Here is a 26791-nt window from a genome sequence, read left to right as displayed (position 1 = left end):
TTGTATGAAATATTGAAAATGAAACTCTGTTGCCCCTGGAAATCTTTAGTTAGGCAACCTGCAACTGAAACGGTTTTTTAATAATACAGGTATGGTGGAGGAAACTGAATAGCCTTTGCTCAAACTTTCCTGTAGAAAAGCTCCTTTTTGTTGACGGCTAATTTCACTAACATTAATTCATCTGAGGTTCCAGCAACATTAGTAGCGTGCATTTTTCAGAAAATTATCCTCTTCTGCTCGTGGAGTAGTGGAAATGTCGTTTCAGTGATTAGTGCCATTATACACGTTTTAATTCCCAGGAGACTAAAGAGAGTATAGTTTTTGATTTTTAATAGTATAGGCATTTATTATCCAAAATTCGGTTCTTCTTTATCGTCTAATGAATAGAAGACAAGTAATGACAAAAATATTTTTAAAATCTGTTATTTTAGCTCTTAGAAACAGCAAAATGAAAATACCTAATAGAAATACATTTTTACATTGCCATCAGTGAATTGTTCGTATGATATGAAAACAAGTATGGTTATCTCTCCTAAACACTGTGTTAAAAATTTTACAAGATGCATTGAGATAACGTCATTCCAAAATCTTCTTCAAACTGCTTCGTGTACAATGATCTTTTTCCATTAAGTAGTCGTCAGAAGAATGGTCTTTGTTAATGTACATGGTTTTCTTTTCTCAATTTTATACCAGACCTCCATCTCGTAATTTTCTTTATTGATGACATCCTATGAAGTTTCCACCTGTAAGAGAAAATAGAGTAATATTTTGTTGGTAATTCTTCTTGGCAGACAGAAAAAACACAGCTGCACCATTTCACTCACACTGAAATAAAGACATAACAGGTACCTCGAGATTGGCTGAGGCATAATCCTTATTTCCTAACTGTCAAAACATTGCATTATGGAAGTGACAAGGATTATACAATTTAATTATACAACTTCGCCTGAAGATGGGAAGAAGACTGCACCGAAACATTGTGGCAGAACGTTGCAGGCATCCGGCAGTTCTCCCGAAATGTTGTGGAACAACTTAATTATAATTTCTATGTCACATAAAAGGACCACATTAGAAGACGTCTTTCACACTGCTTCTGAAACAAATTCTGTGTGTAACACCTCCGAATTTAGTGAATACTCTTACAGATTTTTAAATAAAGCAAACGTTATTAACATTCTACACCTTCGTTTTTCATCTCTTCATATCTGCAGAACTCTGGTGCTAGAGGGTGTCGAATTGTAGCGTGTGACATTACCGTGTGTAACGTAGCTGCTCGTATGTCGGTGCATCAGTAAGAGCGTGCTGTAATTGAGTTTCTAATTCGAAAAGTTCATCTACACATAGTGCACCCTCTCCTTCAGTATTACAATGCCAGACCGCACACGAACGCTGCGACATCCGCAAAAATCTGGCGCCTCGAGTTCACTGTCACCGATCATCCTGCACTCAAACTCGACTTCAATCCATCCGATTTTCACCTCTTTTCAAAACTTAGAGAACACCTTCGAAGAATTCACTTCGTTTCGTCAACAAAGTCAAATACACTCCTGGAAATGGAAAAAAGAACACATTGACACCAGTGTGTCAGACCCACCATACTTGCTCCGGACACTGCGAGAGGGCTGTACAAGCAATGATCACACGCACGGCACAGCGGACACACCAGGAACCGCGGTGTTGGCCGTCGAATGGCGCTAGCTGCGCAGCATTTGTGCACCGCCGCCGTCAGTGTCAGCCAGTTTGCCGTGGCATACGGAGCTCCATCGCAGTCTTTAACACTGGTAGCATGCCGCGACAGCGTGGACGTGAACCGTATGTGCAGTTGACGGACTTTGAGCGAGGGCGTATAGTGGGCATGCGGGAGGCCGGGTGGACGTACCGCCGAATTGCTCAACACGTGGGGCGTGAGGTCTCCACAGTACATCGATGTTGTCGCCAGTGGTCGGCGGACGGTGCACGTGCCCGTCGACCTGGGACCGGACCGCAGCGACGCACGGATGCACGCCAAGACCGTAGGATCCTACGCAGTGCCGTAGGGGACCGCACCGCCACTTCCCAGCAAATTAGGGACACTGTTGCTCCTGGGGTATCGGTGAGGATCATTCGCAACCGTCTCCATGAAGCTGGGCTACGGTCCCGCACACCGTTAGGCCGTCTTCCGCTCACGCCCCAACATCGTGCAGCCCGCCTCCAGTGGTGTCGCGACAGGCGTGAATGGAGGGACGAATGGAGACGTGTCGTCTTCAGCGATGAGAGTCGCTTCTGCCTTGGTGCCAATGATGGTCGTATGCGTGTTTGGCGCCATGCAGGTGAGCGCCACAATCAGGACTGCATACGACCGAGGCACACAGGGCCAACACCCGGCATCATGGTGTGGGGAGCGATCTCCTACACTGGCCGTACACCACTGGTGATCGTCGAGGGGACACTGAATAGTGCACGGTACATCCAAACCGTCATCGAACCCATCGTTCTACCATTCCTAGACCGGAAAGGGAACTTGCTGTTCCAACAGGACAATGCACGTCCGCATGTATCCCGTGCCACCCAACGTGCTCTAGAAGGTGTAAGTCAACTACCCTGGCCAGCAAAATCTCCGGATCTGTCCCCCATTGAGCATGTTTGGGACTGGATGAAGCGTCGTCTCACGCGGTCTGCACGTCCAGCACGAACGCTGGTCCAACTGAGGCGCCAGGTGGAAATGGCATGGCAAGCCGTTCCACAGGACTACATCCAGCATCTCTACGATCGTCTCCATGGGAGAATAGCAGCCTGCATTGCTGCGAAAGGTGGATATACACTGTACTAGTGCCGACATTGTGCATGCTCTGTTGCCTGTGTCTATGTGCCTGTGGTTCTGTCAGTGTGATCATGTGATGTATCTGACCCCAGGAATGTGTGAATAAAGTTTCCCCTTCCTGGGACAATGAATTCACGGTGTTCTTATTTCAATTTCCAGGAGTGTATTTTACAGTGACGCTATCAACAAATTGGTTTCTCGTTTGGAGAAATGTGTTCGTTGCCAGGCTGACTATGTTGAGAAACAAATTAGTAGATTTGAAGAATAAAGATGTAGAACGTTAATGACCTTTGTTTTATTTAAAAATTGGAGGCATTACTTTCAGCTTTCCTCGTATATCTAACCTATTTCCATCTGATTAGTGCCATAACCCATTGTGTAGTATTCTTATAACCTGACAGATTTTTCTCTTACTCCTCCCAGAGCAGAACCGTACATCTCACTCTGTAAATGAATAGGCTGATATTTCCTTGCTACACGTAATATGAACTTTGAAATAATAACTGGTTACAGAGTAAATTGAAGTTCTAAAGTGGATAGTAATTTCAATTATGGATATTAGCTAGTTTCTGATTAGGGTATTTAGCATCACTGTCATTGCTCCCTACGTATTGAGTAGAAAACAGCGAACAGAAATCCGTGTGTAGAAGTTTTATCGAATGAGCATCGAAAATATGGAGACAGGCACTAACATGTGTGCTACCCCAAACACTTTACCACCATATTCGCTCCTAATCCTTCTTCCTTTCACGCTCCTCGCCGTGGATTAACGCTGCACTCAGTCAGGACCCATAAGAGACAATACACGTTTCATGAAACAGTTGATATTATTCACGCTAATACTAATAGTAAACAAAATTTCAACAAGTTTTAAAAGTTAATGTGACCATTACTTCAGCATTCTTGATAATTGCGCAATATATATATCGCATCACCTTCAGTATATAGGGCATAGTACTACATCTTTATACAACGTACACTGATCAATCAAACGTAATAATGTATTGAAGTTTCTGTAATACCATTTTGTGTAGATAGAATGTGCCATAATAAAACAACGGCCAATGTGATGACACTAGAAAATGTCAATGAAAAAAATATGATACATCAGAATCAAACGCAAATATAGAAATATCTCATTAATTGTCCATGCCGCAACTGAGGACAAGGAGGAAGACATAAAAATGAATTCTGACACCTTAGACCAGATGTACTCCAAATTACCACAGTAGGACATCGAAACTTTGCTGAGAGACTTAAATGCCAAAATACGACAAGAACAGCAATGCCAACCGTATAAAGGCATGTTCGGTCTTCACACTGAATCAAATGATAATGGTATAAGACTTGTCATCTTCGCTACAGCTAGAAACATGAAAATAGCAAATACATCATTCCCCCATAAAGAAATCATAAAGCAACATGGACCTCGCCGGATGGATTAACTATGAACCAAATAGACCATGTTTTGATAGAGAAAAACATAAAAAGCCAATAAGTGATATTATGAGACTGAGATGTTAGGACAATGAATAGGATCAGACCATTCTCTTGCGGTAATAATGATGAAACAATCATTACCAAAACCACCAAGTAAGAACAACAGTGGTAAAAGAAACCAAAGAGTAGATGTGAGTAGGCAAAAAGAGGAGGAGGTGAATAAACAGATTAAGATCAAGATTAAAAATAAATTCACTGAATTAAAGAATGACAAATAGAAAGAAGATGAAGACATCAACACAAAATGGAAGAAGATAACAACATACATGATGGAGACAGCGCATGAACTACTAGGAGATAATAATAATAGCAATATAAAGCGCAAATCATGGTTTAATGAAACATGTAGGAAAGCAGTACAGGACAGGAAGAGAGCCAGAAGGAATGATGAACAATAACAACCATGAAAACCAAAAAACATACAGGAAAGCCACTAGAAAAAGAAGAGTATAATAAGGCGAGAGAAAAAAGCATAGCTATTGAAAAGATTACAGAGCTAAGGCTGTGATAATGAGGGACGAGGCTGGAAAATTGATCACTACGAATGAAGGAAATTTAGAGAACTGGAGGAAATACTTCAAAGAACTGGTGAACAACCCGGTAGATACCTGCAACAATGAAAACAAGGGAGAAAACATCAGAATGTACAACCATTAATCGAAGAACCAACTCTGATGGAGGTGAAGGAGGCAATAAAAAGGCTAAAAAATGGGAAGGCCTCTGGAATAGACATGATATCAGCAGAGCTCATCAAAGAAGGGGGAGAGAAGATGCATGAATGGTTAGCCAAACTGATAAAAGAGGTATGGAGAAAGGAAATAAAGCCGGAGAATGGAAAACTGCTGCTGTATATCCCACATACAAGCAAGGAGACAAAATGCTGACACAGAACTACAGAGGGATATCTCTCCTATGCACATTCTATAAAGTAATATCAAGAATTATACTAAACATTCTCAACCCAAACATTCAGGAAATATTAGACACAGCACAAGCAGGGGTCAGAAAAACCAAATCAACAATCGGCCAAACATTCACACTAAGACAAATATTATATAAGAACTGGAGGCACAATCATGATACCTTTCGCCTGTTTATAGATTTCAACATAGGATATGACAGCATACTAAGAGAGGAAAAGTGGAGGCTAATGGCAGAATATGGGATACCTGAAAAGCTGATGTGGAAGTACAGGGGGAGTTCTCAGAAGCATTTGAAGTAAAAACAGGAGTGGGACAGGGAGATATTATATCATAAACCCTGTTTCATTTGACCCTCAAGAACACCCTGAGGAGAAAAACATGTGAAAGTGCAGGAGTCACCATAGCAAAAAGATAAATGTCCTGACTTTTGCGGATGATATTGTGCTGATAGGAAAGAACATGGAAGAACTAGAGAAATTGGAGACTGTGCTAATGGAAGAAGGTAAGAAAGTAGGTCTAACTATAATAGAAAGTAAAACAAAGTTCGTGGTAGTAGGAAGAAGAGTTCATTTAGAACCAAATCATCTAAAAATCGGAAATCTAACAATACAGAAGACAGACACATTCACATACCTCAGTGTCAACATCAACCATAAAACATTATAGAACAAGAGATAGTATCAAGAATTCAAGCTGGGGAAAGATGTCTAGGAGCTATGCACAACATCATAAGATAGAAGTTACTATCAAGGCAGGCAAAAATACGAATATATCAGACCATCATCAAGCCAATAGCGTATTGTGCAAGTGAGACATGGACTCCGACAAAGAAAACACAGAAAAAACTCATCACTGAGAGTGGAGAATAATGAAAAACAGAGAACTCAGAAAATTATGCACCCCGCCTGACGTCGTAGAGAATGTAAAAATTAAGAGCCTAAGATGGTACGGAAATACGAGGCGGAGAGGGGAGATCACTATAATAACGGCTGTAATGAATGGAGAAGCTGAAGGAAAAAGACCACTGGGACAGCCGAGAATGAGATGGAAGGATAATACCATGGGAGACATGCAGGTTCTGGATCTGGGAGATGAAGATGCAGATGACAGGAAAGTGTGGAAGGCTGGACTGACTGAGGCGAAGGACCAGCTGTGGTTTATGTGCCCAGTATATGTAAGTAAGAACGGGACTGTGACTGATCCTAGACTTAAAGAAAATGGGTGCCAACAGTCGTAATATTATTTTATATTTTTGTTTAGCTATCAGTTTCGGTGACTCGTGGGCATCACCTTCAGGTCTCTGCACAAATCGACAAAATAATCAAACTAACAACAGAAAAGGAATATATTATGCAACATCAATTGTCATTATATGAAATAAATTCACCATGCAGATGCATTAGAATAAAATATAAAAAGAGACATCAAATATCTCAAGGTGTTAAAACAAAAAGAATGACATACAAATATTGGTCACTGAACTGTCACGTAATCATTAACTCTATTAACAAAAATTAACATAATACTACGAAATACGGTAAACGTTACTATACTGAAGTAATCAGAAAGGCCTTCATTGAAAACTACGCTAATTCTTGTTGTACACACAGTGATATCACATACAGTAGTAGCACTGTAACGAAATGTCATGAAGACAGAGAATCTGTCTCGAAACATAAATATTGAAAAATTTATTTTCTAATAATCTATTCTGGCTTTCAACTTTTTTCTTATTGTCTTACTGTCTTATCTCGTATTCCGCACCTGTGTATTGTTTCTACGGTTTGACAGATATTGATTCACATCCTGTCTCATTAATATTATCAGTCTCTCTTGGTTCTTTGTTCGAACACTCATGTTTTGTTGTAGATCACTTTATATTCTTCTGACACGCCTATTTTCTTCATAAACTATTTCATTCTGTGCTAGTACAGCTTAAAACGATTGACAGGGTTTCTTATTACAATAATTCTCATTTTACGTTATGTAGTGATACTTTCTATAAGTGTTGACCGAATTTTAGAGTTCACTTCTCTCTGTGCTCCTACACCAGCATACACAGCTTGAGTGTTTATTTTGTTGATGATTTCTGGTTTTAAACTTTATCTGTCTTATATATTTAATTACATTACTTTAAAACTGGTTTTTAGTGAATATGACGCTCGAATAATGGGACATTACAGCTACAAACAACAAGCAAAAAAATTGTGTTTTTGAATCAAGGCTCTCACTTTGATCTAAATGCATGGTTGCCATTTCTGGTTTTCTATCCTTTTTAACGGTTGTTACATCTCTCCACTACAGTAATTCGCGTTCTCCCTTTATCATATTTTTTGCGTTCATTATTTCGTTTTCATATTTTTCAGTATTTCTAGTTCGAGTCAGATTCTCCGACTTGAAGACTTTTCGTTACAGTATGACCAGTCAATGGGATACGATTGTTTGCACGAAATGACTCAGCGTAATTTTCAATGGAGGCTTTTCTAATTACTACACTATAGCAAATTTCACTGTATTTCGTAATAACACGTTATTGTTGTCTTTTGTTATAGCGGCTTTTGTTAACACAGTTAATGGGCATATAACAGTTCAGTGACCAATCTGTATGCCAAGCTTTTTATTTTAACCACACGTTATTGTGGTCTCCTTTCATATTTAGTACTAATCCATGTATATATGGATATATATTTCATATATGTATATACACTCCTGGAAATGGAAAAAAGAACACATTGACACCGGTGTGTCAGACCCACCATACTTGCTCCGGACACTGCGAGAAGGCTGTACAAGCAATGATCACACGCACGGCACAGCGGACACACCAGGAACCGCGGTGTTGGCCGTCGAATGGCGCTAGCTGCGCAGCATTTGTGCACCGCCGCCGTCAGTGTCAGCCAGTTTGCCGTGGCATACGGAGCTCCATCGCAGTCTTTAACACTGGTAGCATGCCGCGACAGCGTGGACGTGAACCGTATGTGCAGTTGACGGACTTTGAGCGAGGGCGTATAGTGGGCATGCGGGAGGCCGGGTGGACGTACCGCCGAATTGCTCAACACATGGGGCGTGAGGTCTCCACAGTACATCGATGTTGTCGCCAGTGGTCGGCGGAAGGTGCACGTGCCCGTCGACCTGGGACCGGACCGCAGCGACGCACGGATGCACGCCAAGACCGTAGGATCCTACGCAGTGCCGTAGGGGACCGCACCGCCACTTCCCAGCAAATTAGGGACACTGTTGCTCCTGGGGTATCGGCGAGGACCATTCGCAACCGTCTACATGGCGCTGGGCTACGGTCCCGCACACCGTTAGGCCGTCTTCCGCTCACGCCCCAACATCGTGCAGCCCGCCTCCAGTGGTGTCGCGACAGGCGTGAATGGAGGGACGAATGGAGACGTGTCGTCTTCAGCAATGAGAGTCGCTTCTGCCTTGGTGCCAATGATGGTCGTATGCGTGTTTGGCGCCGTGCAGGTGAGCGCCACAATCAGGACTGCATACGACCAAGGCACACAGGTCCAACACCTGGCATCATGGTGCGGGGAGCGATCTCCTACACTGGCCGTACACCACTGGTGATCGTCGAGGGGACACTGAATAGTGCACGGTACATCCAAACCGTCATCGAACCCATCGTTCTACCATTCCTAGACCGGCAAGGGAACTTGCTGTTCCAACAGGACAATGCACGTCCGCATGTATCCCGTGCCACCCAACGTGTTCTAGAAGGTGTAAGTCAACTACCCTGGCCAGCAAGATCTCCGGATCTGTCCCCCATTGAGCATGTTTGGGACTGGATGAAGCGTCGTCTCACGCGGTCTGCACGTCCAGCACGAACGCTGGTCCAACTGAGGCGCCAGGTGGAAATGGCATGGCAAGCCGTTCCACAGGACTACATCCAGCATCTCTACGATCGTCTCCATGGGAGAATAGCAGCCTGCATTGCTGCGAAAGGTGGATATACACTGTACTAGTGCCGACATTGTGCATGCTGTGTTGCCTGTGTCTATGTGCCTGTGGTTCTGTCAGTGTGATCATGTGATGTATCTGACCTCAGGAATGTGTCAATAAAGTTTGCCCTTCCTGGGACAATGAATTCACGGTGTTCTTATTTCAATTTCCAGGAGTGTATGTATTTCATATAATGACAATCGGTGTTACATAACAGATTCGTTTTCTGTTGTTAGCTTCAGGATTTTATCGATTTGTACGGGAGCATGAAGAATCAGGCACTGAAACTGGTAGCTAAATAAAATTACGTAATAAAATTATGGCTCTTGGAATCCATTTTCTCTGAGTGTAATAGCGTATTTATCCACCTTTTTAAAGCAATACCGCAGCGGTTCTGCTTGGGACAGGTTCGTTAACTCCTTGGTACGTTTCCAGATGCGTGTGGTAACAGATGTGTACACACAGCTCAGACAGTTCCCGAAAATTACGGGACTGTGCTTTGCGGGCGTGGAGATAGCCTTGTGGCTCTGACATTTATCCTGCTGGAAGATGCCATCGTATATGAGGAAGGCATCAAGCATGAAGGGACGAAGTTGTTCGACAACACTGTACACGTAGCAGACCTCAGCTGTCATGGTGCTCCCTCTTACTACCATAGGTTCTAAGACGTCCAGGTGAATGTCCTCCATAGCATAATACTGCTCCCTCCAACTTGCATCAGCCGTGTGGCACAGGTATCGAGCACCAGTTCACCTGTATGACTCCGTATCCAGACACGACCATCGACCTGGTGTAACACAAAATGTAATTCATCCAACTGGGGGAGTGATTTCCATTCATCCACAGGCCAATATCGACTATCCCCTGCCCACTGCAGTCGTCACTAACGATGTTATTGGCTCAAAATGAGAACATATAGGTGCCGTTGGCTGCCGAGACCCATACCCAATCATGTGCGCTGGAAGGTGTGCTCCGAAACACTTGACCTTTTACCGGCTCTCTCGTCAGTTCTTCCACAGATCGCTGCCTGCCCTTCTTTACTGGGAGGGCAAGCCTACGTTGAGGCGCGAATGTCCAGCGCATTACTGTTTATTTCCGTTTTTACCGTGCTTCAGTCACTACGCAGAGGTACTCGCGACAGTAGCACACTAACAGTCGACCGAATCCGCCATTTCTGAGATGCTCGTTCCCAGACTCCGAGTCATAAGAACCTGCCCTCTGTCGAAGTCAGCGGATTTCCTTATTTGCTATTCACATGATTACTAAAATGATACGTCATCCGTCTCTTCTCCACACGTATACATTCGTTACCGGGTCACATGCTCTCAGTGTCTGCAGGCCGTATTCAGTCTCGTGTTGGGCCGTGGCCGTAATGTTTTGGCTCATCACTACAGGTCTGCACTTGTCACTTCAAGCCACATCCTTTAGTGACTCTTGTTTTCAAGCAGGTCGAATTATAAAAGCTATCGCGATTGTTTCTCACACTACTGGCAGCACTGAGCGTGCTACAGTCATGTAATCGTAGCTTTCAATCGCATCATGCAAACAGGCGGAAAATTCAGCAACAGCTGTCGAACAGGTTACTGGACTTCCAAAGACAGTTTGAAATTCATCTCAACCACATAATAGCTGCATCACACATAAAAGTATATTCCTACATAAAAATCAATCTGGATTTGGTGTGAAAGGACTTTGTTTGACAGTGTATAATTATTTATGAAACTTAATTCTCTACATTGTATTAGAACATCAAATATTGAAAGTATGTCATTATCGAGATCGACATCAGAAAAAAATTTCAGATGATAAATACACTATCTCACTACAAAAGAGAAACATTCAGAAAGGTCGGAGGAAACTAAGCGAAACTTCACTGGTTGAGAAGGAATTTTATGGCTTGTGCTCTAAGAATTCTCTAATTCGATTGGAGAAAATGTAATAAAGCCGTTGTGTTCTTTCCTGGGCCAAGCTGTCCCAAAAATGCTGTAATTGGTCCTTGATATCCTGGATGCTGGCACTGGGATGAAGTTGACGTCCGTGCTGCTGCCAGTGATGTCATACTGGGAACAGACCTAGGGATCCGGCTGGCCATGAGAGTTCCTCATCATTGCCCTGACAGTTTTTAGAGACACATTCAATGTGTAGACGGCCATTGTCCTGTTGAAATATGACACCAGCATATTGATGCTTCAGAGTCGCACATGAGGACACAGGACGTCTGAGGCGTGCCACTGTGCTGCCAGATTTCCGTCACTCACTGCCAGTCGTCACCTGAAGATATACCGATGGCCTACCACACCACGACGCCAGGAGTAGCACCAGTGTGCCTTCCCGAAACAATGGAAGAATGAGACCTCTCCCCACGTCACTGCCACACTCTCCTACGATGGCGATCCCGAGTATTCGCTGAACGTAGGCGACACCACTAGTCAGCAGTCTATGTTTCCAGGTCACGGCACCACTCCAACCAGAGCCGTTAGTGTTATGGTAAATAAAAATGTAAATGTCGTGTGAATAGGGCCTTCCGTCGGGTAGACCGTTCGCCAGGTGCAACTCTTTCGATTTGACGCTACTCCGGCGACTTGCGCGTCGATGGGGATGAAATGATGATGATTAGGACAACACAATACTCAGTCCCTGAGCGGAGAAAATCTCAGCCCCAGCCGGGAATCGAACCTTTTTTTTTTTTTTGTAACCATATATATTTATTTAAATATGTTAACAACGATACATTAAAAAAAAAGACATTTTATTCTATTAGCCTATTATATTCCTAGTGCTGGTTAATATTACTGTCATTTTATAGGTTTTCGTTTTTATATATTTGTCCTTTTTCGTTTTTCGTTTTTTGTTGTTCCTTGAACCATTTTACATGGCCATTTGTCATCTTTTTTTTTGGGACAGACATTGGAGGACAGGCATAACAGTTTATATTTAGCAACGACGCACTGATTTTGAGTTCATGTTTCTGTATGTGATGCTCTTGTGATGCCGCAGGCACATTGTGCATTCTGGTTTGATCTCTTCATCTAGTTCACACTGTTACGTGGGACAGTATGAGGGAAACATCACCATGATAGATGGAGCAGAAGTGGAAGAAACTTTTTTTCATATGCTACAGGTTATACCTAAATTGAAGAAGAGAGAAAATTTTGTCATATTACATAAGAGAAGCAGAAAGGAGAGTGTGAGTAAACAATATAAATTTATAGGCACATAGTAAAGAAAAAATTAAAAAAACAACTTACGATTGACATTCTGACATTCTGACATTCTGACCACTCAGCTAAGTTTGAGGGGGGAGGGGGGGGGGGGAGCCTGTTGAGCCTATGTGGACAACACAGCGATCCCTCCAGACGACTGTCAGGCATGGTCGACAGGAAGCTTGGCGACGAGCATGCGTGCCTTAATGTTCCCATGCAGTCCAACATGGGGCTTCTGTCAGACCTGAATGCCTTACAAAACTGTGTATTGCACGATTCCACCAGGAAAACCAAATGGAGACCCACAATGAATCCCCTTTAAAACTCTGCCAGGTGATGATAAAGTTGTCTCACTCGATTATGCAGCATCTCCATATTCTTCATACTACTCACTCAACGTCTAACGCTGTTTTCCTCATTGTCCATCACGTGCTAGAGCAAACTTTGAGGTTCGCCGATGTCAGAGACAGCAAAGTACTTGGAAGAGCATTTGAACGGAATGGACAGTATCTTGAAAGGACGGTATAAGATGAACATCACCAAAAGCAAAACAAGGATAATGGAATGTAGTCGAATTAACTCGGGTGATGCTGAGGCAATTAGATTAGGAAATGAGACTCTTAAAGTAGTAAAGGAGTTTTACTATTTGGGGAGCAAAATAACTGATGATGGACGAAGTAGAGAGGATATAAAATTTGGACTGGCAATTGCAAGGAAAGCGTTTCTGAAGAAGAAAAATTTGTTAACATCGAGTATAGATTTAAATGTCAGGAAATCGTTTCTGAAAGTATTTGTATGGGATGTAGCTATGTATAGAATTGGAACGTGGACTATAAATAGTTTAGACAAGAAGAGAATAGAAGCTTTCAAAATGTAGTGCTACAGAATAATGCTGAAGATTAGATGGGTAGATAACAAACTAATGAGGAGGTATTGAATAGAATTGGGGAGAAGAGGAGCTTGTGGCACAACTTGACTAGAAGAAGGTATCGGTTGGTAGGACATGTTCTGAGACATGGAGGGATCACCAATTTAGTATTGGAGGGCAGCGTGGAGGGTAAAAATTGTAGAGGGAGACAAAGAGATGAATACACTAAGCAGACTCAGAAGGATGTAGGCTGCAGTAAGTACTGGGAGATGAAGAAGCTTGCACAGGATAGAGGAACACAGAGAGCTACATCAAATCAGTCTCAGGACTGAAGACCACACAACAACAACAACCACTTCGACCATCATCAGTTATTTTGCTCTCCAAATAGCAAAACTCCTTTACTACTTTAATTGTCTCATGTCCTAATTCCCTCAGCTTCACCCGATTCGACTACATTCCATTATCCTCGTTTTGCTTCTGTTGATGTTCATCTTATATCCTTCTTTCAAGACACTGTCCATTCCATTCAGCTGCTCTTTCAGGTCCTTTGCTGTCTCTGACAGAATTACAATGCTATCGGCTAACCTCAAAGTTTTTATTTCTTCTCCATGGATTTTAATTCCTACTCTGAATTTTTCTTTTGTTTCCTTTACTGCTAGCTCAATATACAGATTGAATAACATCGGGGATAGGCTACAACCCCGTCTCACTCCCTTCCCGACCACGGCTTCCATTTATCTGTAAAGAATTCGTGTTAGTATTTTGCAGCCGTGGCTTATTAAACTAATAGTTCGGTAATTTTCACATCTGTCAGCACCTGCTTTCTTTGGGATTGGAATTATTATATTCTTCTTGAAGTCTGAGAGTATTTCGCCTGTCTCATATATCTTGCTCACTAGATGGTAGAGTTCTGTCAGGACTGGCTCTCCCAAGGCTATCAGTAGTTCCAATGGAATGTTGTCTACTCCGGGGGCCTTGTTTCGACTCAGGTCTTTCAGTGCTCTGTCAAACTCTTCACGCAGTATCATATCTCCCATTTCATCTTCATCTACATCCTCTTCCATTTCCATAATATTGTCCTCAAATACATCGCCCTTGTGTACACCCTCTATATACTCCTTCCACCTTTCTGCTTTCCGTTCTTTGCTTAGAACTGGGTTTCCATCAAAGCTCTAGATATTCATGCAAGTGGTTCCCCTTGCTCCAAAGGTCTCTTTAATTTTCCTGTAAGCAGTATCTATCTTACCCCTAGTGAGATAAGCCTCTACATCCTTACATTTGTCCTCTAGCCATCCCTGCTTAGCCATTTTGCACTACCTGTCGATCTCATTTTTGTGACGTTTGTATTCCTTTTTGCCTGCTCCATTTACTGCATTTTTATATTTTCTTCTTTCATCAATTAAATTCAATATTTCTTCTGTTACCAACGGGTTTCTACTAGCCCTCGTCTTTTTACCTATTTGATCCTCTGCTGCCTTCACTATTTCATCCCTCAAAGCTACCCATTCTTCTTCTGCTGTATTTCTTTCCCCCATTCCTGTCAATTGTTCCCTTATGCTCTCTCTGAAACTCTGTACAACTTCTGGTTCTTTCAGTTTATCCCGGTCCCATCTCCTTAAATTCCCACCTTTTTGCAGATTCTTCAGTTTTAATCTACAGTTCATAACCAATAGATTGTGGTCAGAGTCCACATCTGCCACTGGAAATGTCTTACAATTTAAAACCTGGTTCCTAAATCTCTGTATTACCATTATATAATCTATCTGATACCTTTTAGTATCTCCAGAATTCTTCCATGTATACAACCTTCTTTCATGATTCTTGAACCAAGTGTTAGCTATGATTAAGTTATACTCTGCGCAAAATTCTATCAGGCGTCTTCCCCTTTCATTTCTTAGCCCCAATCCATATTCACCTATTATGTTTCCTTCTCTTCCTTTTCCTACTCTCGAATTCCAGTCACCCATGACTATTAAACTTTCGTCTCCCTTCACTACCTGAATAATTTCTTTTATCTCATCATACATTTCATCAATTTCTTCGTCATCTGCAGAGCTAGTTGGCATATAAACTTGTACTACTGTAGTAGACGTGGGCTTCGTGTCTATCTTGGCCACAATAATGCGTTCAATATGCTGTTTTTAGTAGCTTACCCGTACTCCTATTTTTTTATTCATTATTAAACCTACTCCTGCATTACCCCTATTTGATTTTGTATTTATAACCCTGTATTAACCTGACCAAAAGTCTTGTTCCTCCTGCCACCGAACTTCACTAATTCCCACTATATCTAACTTTAACCTATCCATTTCCCTTTTCAAATTTTCTAACCTACCTGCCCGATTAAGGGATCTGACATTCCACGCTCCGATCCGTAGAACACCAGTTTCCTTTCTCCTGATAACGACGTCCTCTTGAGTAGTCCGCGCCCGGAGATCCGAATGGGAGACTACTTTACCTCCGGAATATTTTACCCAAGAGGACGTGATCATTATTTAACCATACAGTAAAGCTGCATGCCCTCGGGAAAAATTACGGCTGTAGTTTCCCCTTGCTTTCAGCCGTTCGGAGTACCAGAGCAGCAAGGCCATTTTGGTTAGTGTTACAAGGGCAGATCAGTCAATCATCCAGGCTGTTGTCCCAGCAACTACTGAAAAGGTTGCTGCCCCTCTTCAGGAACCACACATTTGTCTGGCCTCACAACAGATACCCCTCCATTGTGGTTGCACCTATGGTACGGCTATCTGTATCGTCGAGGGACGCAAGCCTCCCCACCAATGGCAAAGTCCATGCTTCATGGAAGTGGAGAGAATATGAAATGTAGACTGTAAATTGCAAGGAAAGCGTTTCTGAAGAAGAGAAAATTGTTAACATCGAGTGTAGATTTAAGTGTCAGGAAGTCGTTTCTGAAAGTATTCGTATGGAATGTAACCTTGTATGGAAGTGAAACGTGGACGATAAATAGTTTAGACAAGAAATGTGGTGATACAGAAGAATGCTAAAGATTAGATGGGTAGATCACATAACTAATGAGGATGTATTGAATAGAGCTGGAGAGAGGAGAAATTTGTGGCACAACTTGACTAGAAGAAGGGATCGGTTGGTAGGGCATATTCTGAGGCATCAAGGGATCACCGATTTATTATTAGAGGGCAGCCTGAAGGGTAAAAATCGTAGAGGGAGGCCAAGAGATGAATACGCTAAACAGATTCAGAAGGATGTGGGTTGCAGTAGGTACTGGGAGATGAAGAGACTTGCGCGGGATAGAGTGGCGCGGAGAGCTGCATAAAACCAGTCTCAGGACTGAAGACCACAGCAACAACAGTTACATTATCAGTTTCCAATTTCTGGCCCATTTCCAAGTTAGCCATGCAACCCATTTTACAAATCAAGCAGGTTAACCTCAAGGTCATATTTTTACTGTGGTATTGCCTCTAGTAGTATGCTTTACATATAAATCTAAATACACTCTCCGCAAACTACTGCTCAGCTCATTAGTAATTTTCCGGAATATTTGTTCAACTTACTGAGAGAGAAATCACTGTGGAAACTCTTGATACCCAGGATCATCTCTTTCATATTGTTCTCACGATATCAACAATTTATTACGAGGGAGTCAATATACTTGTAGCTTAATTTTCTTCCAATCAGTTTGTGACACCTACCAACTCCTCATCCAATATTACTTAAGTTTATAAAACATAATCTGCAACTCCTCGCAAAAAGACAAAAAATGGTTCAAATGGCTCTGAGCACTATGGGACTTAACATCTATGGTCATCAGTCCCCTAGAACTTACAACTACTTAAACCTAACTAACCTAAGGACAGCACACAACACCCAGCCATCACGAGGCTGAGAAAATCCCTGACCCCGCCGGGAATCGAACCCGGGAACCCGGGCGTGGGAAGCGAGAATGCTACCGCACGACCACGAGATGTGGGCGAAAAAAAAAATACAGGCTGCAGAGTTTAGGAAGTTCTCCATATCTTTTAAAAGTGTTTTTGGGTAGAAGATCAAGTTTTCAGAAGACAGTTGTTATCCTGCATTTGTTGCTTTAATCGCTCTGCACAACATTAATTCTAATTTTTCTGACGACATAGTAAGACGCGTCTGGATCAAACGCACACAATACCCGAAAGATGGTATTCATTTTGCAATGAGATCTTAACTGGCTGTATAATAATCATAAAATAAATTATTTCAGTTACTTCAAGTAATGGAAATCAAAGAAAAATAAGTTCCAATCTAAATAGTAAAGTTGCACACTGCGACAGATTCAAGCTATGTATCATACAAGAATTATTATCCTATACTTTCCAGTAGTAGGCGGGTCGTCTATCTAAATGCCATTCTAAGATTGACTTTTCTTATATATATATAAATGCATTCGTTTAAAGTAACTGTGAAGTGTGTGGTTATGGTACTCCCAATTTGAATCATAAATCTAGATCTATTCCCGTTCCCTTCCCACATACAGTGCATTTCCTTTGCAATGCTTGGGAATAATAATCGCTTAATTGTCATTTGCGCTCCGTATTTAGTTTCATAGAGTGTTGGTGGACCCTAAGGGACCCGCCAGGGTAGCCGAGAGCTTCCTGGACTCTGGTGGGAGCGCCGGCTCCGGATCGAATACGCCCGGCGGATTATCGACGAGTGCCGATGCACCGGCCAGCTTGGATGTGGTTTTTAGGCGGCTTTCCACATCCTGCTAGGTGAATACCGGGCTAGTCCCCATGTTCCACCTCAGTTACACGGCTCGCAGACATCTGAACACTTTCGCACTATTCAATGGATTATACTCGGCGCAGACAGTTGGGGTGCACTAATTCCATCCCGAGGGGTATGGGGTGGCGGCAGGAATGGCATCCGGCCGTCTTTCCACCTTCCGGCCAAATCCGATTAACGATGGCTGACCCTGCGTAACTGTGGCACTAGCCTCAAGCGACAGAATAGTGCTGGTGGACCCTAAGGAAGTTATGTCTGTAGATTTCACGTTTAGTATTGTTTCTTGAAACTTGGGAAGTAGTGTTTTGCGGGATAGTTGAAGTCTACCGACTCCAAGTCATATTCCTCAGATCTCAAGCAAACCTGTCACCAACTGTGGTGTCCTTCTTTATAATCCTTGCCGGTCCTGTTTGTTGTGGCCCCCTCACGAGTATCGTGTAAGTAGTCTGTACACTTGATTGCGTTTACCAGTATACTACCAATAAACCGAAATCTGCCATTTGCTTCACTCACTACTGAGCAATGTGATCATTCCATTCCGTATCCCCCATCAGTTGTTACACCCAGGTATTTGTATTAGTTGGCTGATTGCAACCGTGACTCAATGAAATTGCGGTCAGTAACGTTCCTCGTTTGTGACGCGCGCAATTTTGCATTTCTGAACATTAAGATCAGTTACCCAAACTCTGCGCTACTCTGAAATTTTATCGAGGTCTGACTGGATCTTTGTGCAGCTTTTTCTCCAGATATTGTTTTATTCAAGATAACGGCATCACCTGCAAAAACTCTCACGTTACTATTAACATTGGTTACCAAGTCTTTAACATACTAAAACTTTCCATCGAGAAAAACATGCTGCACGTCCTCTCCACTAAGAAATCCTCAGTCCGTTCAAAACACAATTTCAACATGATCGTACTATTGTGTCTATGCGTTCATATGGTAATGGTCAGACGCTTTTTGGAAATCAAGACGTACTGCACATACCTGAATGCCTTGATCCACGGCTTTCGTGATGCAACCGAAGTACAGTACAAGTACACTTTCACATGACCAGTGTTTTTCGAAATCATGTTGGTCGGCATGTAGCAGGTCATTCTGATCGAGATACCACATGACGTTACGCGGTTTTCATTTCATCGCCCTTAGGGTCTCTACGTGCTACACTCTCAGAGAAGAAGAAATAGAAGAAAGGTTGACATGGATACTATATTTCTGAATGGAGCCCATCACGTTTCAGAGGCTTTACCAACGATACTACTTTTTACACAAATGCACTTAATTAAACATTCTCCCAAGAACTCTGGTCGTCTGAGATGATCAGATATTCTATGCGTAATCTTAAATTTTGGAGGATAAACATTGAACATATATACGTATTAACAAGCTTGGCGCACTTTAGATTTTGGCGCTAGCAGTAAAAATAGGATGTTCTCGCTACGGTAATATCTGATGTAAAGTCGAAATCATACAAAACAAATGGTATCTTCACTTTATCTACTGATGAATGAAAGTCTACAACCAGCTATAGTAGACTGAATATTTGAGGAGGGTTCATCGTTCACGCTGCTGTTCTCGTCCTTGTTGTTATGGTCGTCAGTCCGAAGACTGGTTTGATACAGCTCCACGCTAGACTGTCCTGTGCAATCTCTTCATTCCTTCATCTCTGCATAACTATTGCAACCGACATTCATTACGAACCTGTTTACTGCATTCGAACCATTACCAAACTGAACATTCGTTGGCGACTCAGGATGCGTCCTATCAATGGATTTCCTTCTTTTAGTCATATTGCCCCGCAAACTTCTTTTTTTCCCAAATACGGTTCAGTACTTCCTCATTAGCCCTCATTAGCTATTAGATCTACTCATCTAAGCTTCAACATTCTTCTCTAGCAACACATTTCAAAAGCCTTTATTCTTTTCTTCTCTGAACTGTTTATTGTCAGCGTTTCACCGCCGTACAAGACTACACTAAAAACAAATGCCTTCATAACAGACTTGTTAACATTTAAGTTGTTATTCGATGTTAACACATTTGTCCTCTTCTGAAGTCCCTTTCATATTGTTACCAATCTGCATTTTACTGTCTCTCCAATTCGTCCATCAACCATTACTTTGCTGCCAAAATTTGAAAACTTAGGTACTGTTTTTAGTGCCTCATTTTCTTACCTAATTCCCTCAGCATTGCCTCATTCCTTTTGACTATATTCCTTTACCTTTGCTTCATTTTTGTTTTTGCTCGTCTCATAACGTCTTTTCTAAACATAACATATTAAAATGCAATGAATTGGACAGTCTGTCAAGCTACAGATTACACTTAAGCAGTCACCATTTACAATTTTTTTGCAAAAACAGACATAATGCCTGATAGGATAGCCGCAATCAGTGATTTTACAATGTTACTTATAATCCATCTTGATAGCGAAATGTTTATTCATATGACCGGTTTCGGTTCCTCTAGAACCATCTTCAGATCTGATATTTCGGTTACAGGAGTAACCCGTCCAAATACAGCAACTTTCACATGCTGCATGTGAAAGTTGCTGTATTTGGACGGGTTACTCCTGTAACCGAAATATAAGATCTGAAGATGGTTCTAGAGGAACTGAAACCGGTCATATGAATAAACATTTTGCTATCAAGACGGATTATAAGTAACATTGACCAATAACAATAGCGCAAGCCACGGACTAAACTGAGGGCGACGTTTTTAACAAGAAATAAAATCTGATAGTTATGTTCATATAACTCTCATCAAAAGTGATAGTTCATAAATCACATAGATCTATCTTCGAGATAGAAAGCAGTATCGAAAGCTTTGCCCAGCACCGTCTAATATTCTGCACCAAAGAGTCTACTTTCTCATTTGTATTGATCGACATCTGCTTTACTTTCTGCCTCTCAACTCCAAACAGATCAACCCGTAGTGATGCATTTAATTAAGAGGTTGTTATGGTGAAAGTATTCTTCAACTGTGACTACAGCATAATAACTGGACACCAAAGAAACCAAACTGCTCGCATTATTAATGTTATGAAGTTCTGGTATCGAACTGTATTTCGAACTTGAATTGCGTCCTTAAGATTAAATTTTGATTTCGATGAGCTATCTTACCTACCCCACCCTGTAGAACAGTCACTGCAAAATGCACGATGCTACTGGGTCGTCTCGTTTACAGTTGCTGCCGTAATCCACTGGCATAACGGGTTTCCTTCTGTTACATCTCATTACCTTCATTTCCAATTAAATCAGATTCCTACCTTTGTTAACAAGAATTTTTCTTCTGCAGCTGCATTTCAATCCCGTTGTTTGCAGTTTAATTTAACTCGGTATTCTGATGTCTTGTCATTATTAAAGCTTCTGGATACCGCTAAGGCTTACTTTTATTGTAGACCACCTTAATATTTTGCAACTATCGAACAGAGAGAAATGAATGTGTGTGAAATCTTATGGGACTTAACTGCTAAGGTCATCAGTCCCTAAGCTTACACACTACTTAACCTAAATTATCCTAAGGACGAATACACACACCCATGCCCGAGGGAGGACTCGAACCTCCGCCGGGACGAGCCGCACAGTCCATGACTGCAGCGCCTAAGTCCGCTAGGCTAATCCCGCGCGGCCGAACAGAGAGACACTAAGTAAATGATTCAGTGACATCATATTACTAAAATTATTAGTCTGAAGTTCTAAGAATTTTTAACTCGATCGTGGGTGAGGCTGACTAGAATTTACTGATAGCTAGTTTGTCGTCTTTTTAGTGCAACAGATGCTATCTTCAGTTTCTTGCCGTGTAACATGATAATTTAACAAAACGGGGACTTACTGTATTAAGTGTCCGCAATATGATTGTTCGTACGTAGGATAAACTAGTAGACGTTTTTACACCAGGCTTAAGCTGCACCGCAATGTGAGTAAACCCAAATCTGCATTATCTATGCATCTTGCACTTAATGATCACAGGCTGGGCGATATCGTCGACGATCTTTCAATATGGCCAATATACTGCAAGGGCTCGACTCTGAACATTCTAGAAGAGAGAGATTTCCTAAGGTGGAACCAGTAACACTGGCATTGCTCTGAACGAACAGCTAGAATTTAAACATAAAAATATTTTGAGTAATTTTTTGCAGTGGTTGCAATAGCCAATTAATTATTTAGGTAATCTGCTCTTGTTGCGTTTTTCCGTAGTCCCGGCATGGTTTCTGTTCCTAGTGTTCTTTGTCTTCTGTTTGTTGGCCGTTTAATATCTGGTTGCGTGGGTACCGGTTTGGTTTCTCATCTCTTTTCTTTTTCTTTTTTTTTAAAAAAAAAGGTTTTTGGTCCTGCTGCCATGTGGGTTTTAGATTACATCATTAGCACCTTTTATGGCGTCGTTTAGGCATTTTTCTTACTGGTATTTATTATTTTAAATATTTTAGTTGTCGATCCAGTACTTTACGTACTTTAGTTGATGTTTATATTTTTAAGGCTTCTGGCCTGTGTTTTTGTTGTCACAATTCCTTCTTTGCTGAAATTATAGCAGTTATTCATTGGACTTCCTTATCCGTCCTGAATAGTGCACTGGTTTGACATTAAATGTGACTGCTATAAATTTTGTGTTTATTGATTTTCTTGGTTTTACCTCAGGGTTTTTTATACTTTTTCTAGTTCAGTTGGACTAGGTCCACTATGTTTTTATCGGGTGTTCATCTTTCGTGCACGTGCCGTTAACTTCACATGCTTATTAACATTTTCGTCACTTTGAACTTTATTTAGTTTGTCTTTTGCTCGGGTGCTCGCTTCTCACGCCGTGTTTACTTTAGGGCAGGCTTGTAGTCACATTACTCAAGCCCCGTTCCGGTAGCAGGTGAGTCTAATTGCTGCTTTCTACGAATAACAGTTATGTGGCGAACGTTTCGGTCGCATCGTTTTTCAGAAGTTTAGTTGCTTAGTTACGGACACATGAATGGCGCGTCGTCTTTTACAGTTATGTCAAATAGTATGGTGCCTGTCAATGACAGCACTTTGCTAACTTACACAGTTGGCCTTCCGCAAATGTAGATAAATGGCTCAATTTTAGCCTTATTTTATAACTCCTGACCTTTCGTACGGTTTCTAATCCGGCCCTATTTGGTTTTATTTAGACTCTAGGCCCTCGCCGGCGCTTGCATAATATGGTTGATTTACGTCAGTCACATTTGAAAGGTAGTTTTAGCGTGCTCCCTTTTCCATGTACTCTCAAATGAACAATGTATGACAGATGCGCTGCCTGTTAAGTTAAACCGTACATGTATTCTTTGTACTTGATTAACGTATATTCATTGTTGTCTATATTTTTGGCATTGTTTGCTTACGTACTACTGGGAGCCTTCCATGGGTCTTAATGTTCAGACGTGCGGTTTCATTTTTAATTTACAGTTACAACTTAAAAAGGGGGGGGGGGGGGTAAGAACCCGCAACCGGATTGTATAAGACGTCAGAAATAAAAAATTTGTACAGCAGTAGTGGACTTTTTAGATATGAACATTTCACTAGTCAAAATTTAAGGAATTAAATCTCCACTTTAAATTTTCCGGATCTAATGTTTCGGCTGGCAGATGCACTATGTGATCAAAAGCATCGGTACACCTGGCTGAAAATGACTTACAAGTTCGTGGGGCTCTCCATCCATTCAGTATGGTATTGGCCCACCCTTACTGTTGATGACAACTTCCAATTTCGCAGCCATACGTTCAATCAGGTGCTGGAAGGATTCTTAGGGAATGGCAGCCCATTCTTCACGGAGTGCTGCACTGAGGAGAGGTATCGGTGTCGATCGGTGAGACCTGGCGTTCCAAAACATCCCAAATGTGTTCTACAGGATTCAGGTCAGGATTCTGTGCAAGCCAGTCCATTACAGGGATGTTATGTCGTGTAACCACTCCAACACAGGCCATGCACTACGAACAAGTGCTCGATCGTGTTGAAAGATGCAATCGCCACCCCCGAATAGCTCTTCAACAGTGGGAAGCAACAAGGTGCTTAAAACATAAATTGTAGGCCTGTACTGTAATAGTTCCACGCAAAACAACAGAGGGTGCAAGCCCCCTTCATGGAAAACACGACCACACCATAACACCACAGCCTCCGAATTTTATTATTGGCACTATACACGCTGGCAAATACGTTCAAGGGCATTCGCCATGCCACACCCTGCCATCGGATCGCCACATTGTGTACCGTGAGCCGTCACTCCACACAACGTTTTTCCACTGTTCAACCGTCCTACGTTTACACCAAGCGAGGCGTCGCTTGGCATTTACAGGCGTGATATGTCGCTTATGAGCAGTCCCTCGGCCTTGAAATGCAAGTTTTCTCACCTCCCGCCTAACTTTCATAGTACTTGCAGTGGATCCTGAAGCAGTTTTGAATTCCTGTGTGATGGTCTGGATAGATGTTTGCCTGTTACACATTACGACCTTCTTCAGCCGTCGGCGGTCTCTGTCAGTCAACAAACGAGGTCGGCCTGTACGCTTTTGTGCTGTACGTGTCCCTTCACGCTTCCACTTCACTGTCACATCGGAAACAGTGGACCTAGGGATATTTAGAAGTGTGGAAATCTCGCATACAGATGTGTGACACAAGTGACACCCAATCACCTGACCACGTTCGAAGTCTTTGAGTTCCACGGGGTGCCCCATTCTGCTCTCTCACGGTATCTAGTGACTACTGAGGTCGCTGATATGGAGTACCTGGCAGGAAGTGGCAGCACAATGCACCTTATCTGAAAAACGTATGTTTTTGGGGGTGTCCGCATATTTGTGATCACATAGTGTAAGTGGGAGCGATTCTGCTTGTACAGTGCGGCTTAGAAGACGTTCAGGTGAGTCAGTTCCGGATCCAGTCATCACTGTCGATTAACAGCTATTTGTCTTCTACTACTCCCGGGAAGAGTCTTCTCGTAGTTTCCCATGCTTGTTTGGTCGAACGCCTGGCTTGTCTGTGTACATATGGAAGTATAGAGCAATTCTTCGTTGCATATCAATCATGGATAAAATTATGTGCAGCTACATGAAGGCGATATTGCTCATAGTCATTTAAGCCAGCATCCTGAGTTCCTGCATATTCAGGCTAGCTGGAGTGGCCGTGCGGTTCTAGGCGCTACAGTCTGGAACCGAGCGACCGCTACGGTCGCAGGTTCGAATCCTGCCTTGGGAATGGATGTGTGTGATGTCCTTAGGTTAGTTAGCTTTAATTAGTTCTAAGTTCTAGGCGACTGACGACCTCAGAAGTTAAAGTCACATAGTGCTCAGAGCCATTTTAACCTGCATATTCAGAAGTTGACTATTGCCAAGACGGAACCTTTTACATCAACTTTTTCGCATATTGATGTTCCTGAAGACAACACGTAGCTGTTTCTAGCAATACTAGATTTTCCATGCAGGTCATATAACGAATTGACAAGTTTGGCATTAGATACGAAGAGATGACGGGCATCTTCGAACCACCCTAGCCATCCTTCTACAGGAGGAGAACCAGAGTAATTTGTCACAGCGAAACTATTAATTCAAAGTAAATACTGAAAAACGTCATCCACGCGTCAGCATTGGATTGTTTGGATGTTCAAGACTAAAGCTATTTTGACATTTAAATCGTTATCACCCAATTTTTTTCGTTAAGGATCCCTTGACCCTCCTTCTTTAAGTACCTTCCTTTTTCCACGGACAAGTTCCAGAAAATAACCTGAATCCATCCGAGGAGAGACTCCTCTACCCCACGCTGATATAGTACGAGTCACTTTCTGATTATCAACAGAATTCAAAATTAAAAACGTGAGAGTTGTCTAACCTACACAGGCCCTCATAAGGATTGCCGTCAATAAACCACAAAAGACACCGTTTCTCATCTTTCGCTAGTGCACAATATAACAATTAAACGTGAATTAGGCGGCTACGTCGGCAGAGTCAGTACCAACCTTTAGTACTTTTCGACAGGAGGCGCCAACTTGGACTGTGCCATCCGGACACCTGGCAACCACGTTAATAATAGCCACCCTTGGCTCAGGCACATTCATTGCCTCTTGGGTGGCAGACACCGAGAAAATGGTCACCATAAGTGCCATAAGCAGCAGAGCCAACAGAAGACGGTACTTCCTCATTGCACTCTTCTCGCCAAGAGAAATCTACTGGCGCAACAGCACCGCATTCGCTACTTATACCAGACAGATAAAGACAAGGACAGAGTCAGTGTCCGATGAGGAATTACATCATCATAACTGACCTTCAAATGTTCTATGTGTGCACATCGCTGCGTTTTGCCATTTCCCCCCTCACAGTTATCGGCCTTGCTGTAGCCGAAAAACTTTTCTTATTTGGCAACCGTCTGCCCGCCTTCTACTTAGAGATACGTACATATCTTCAAGCAATACTCTGGCATATTGTCATAGAACACTGCAACTTTTCCTCTGAGACAAACTATCAGCGCCACAAAGTCGATTATGCGTGCATATGTCATAATTCAAGGAACAAAAGAAAAATATTAGCAATAGCTTTAGCTATCACAAAAGGCAACAATTTTGTTTCTGATTCTTCAATTTCTCCAGGCGTATTTTATGACGAAATAAATCTCGGGTCAACAGCCTGGTATGAGTGTGCATAGGACACACTATTTCGGCAATCGACCACGTTGCCATCATCAGTTGCGCTGATTTACTGTACATCTTGTTTCTTACCATTAACTGTAGTTTTAGCTACCCCTGTTCACAATGTATCAGTTTCAAACTGCCGGCCGCGGTGGTCTAGCGGTTCTAGGCACTCAGTCCGGAGCCGCGCGACTGCTACGGTCGCAGGTTCGAA

The 26791-nt window shown here is 42.3% G+C and overlaps 1 long non-coding RNA gene across 1 annotated transcript; it reads right to left on the bottom strand.

The window, feature by feature from the left end:
• Positions 1 to 407: 407 nt before the first annotated feature.
• Positions 408 to 26121, bottom strand: LOC126175507 (uncharacterized). The gene is made up of 2 exons (XR_007535578.1): positions 25912 to 26121; positions 408 to 743 (listed from the first exon to the last, which is right to left on the bottom strand). It is a non-coding gene; the product is annotated as an uncharacterized LOC126175507 (long non-coding RNA).
• Positions 26122 to 26791: the final 670 nt, after the last annotated feature.

Source organism: Schistocerca cancellata, chromosome 3 (assembly GCF_023864275.1).
Source record: "Schistocerca cancellata isolate TAMUIC-IGC-003103 chromosome 3, iqSchCanc2.1, whole genome shotgun sequence".
Taxonomy (NCBI): domain Eukaryota; kingdom Metazoa; phylum Arthropoda; class Insecta; order Orthoptera; family Acrididae; genus Schistocerca; species Schistocerca cancellata.
This window is presented reverse-complemented; position numbering and strand designations above follow the sequence as displayed.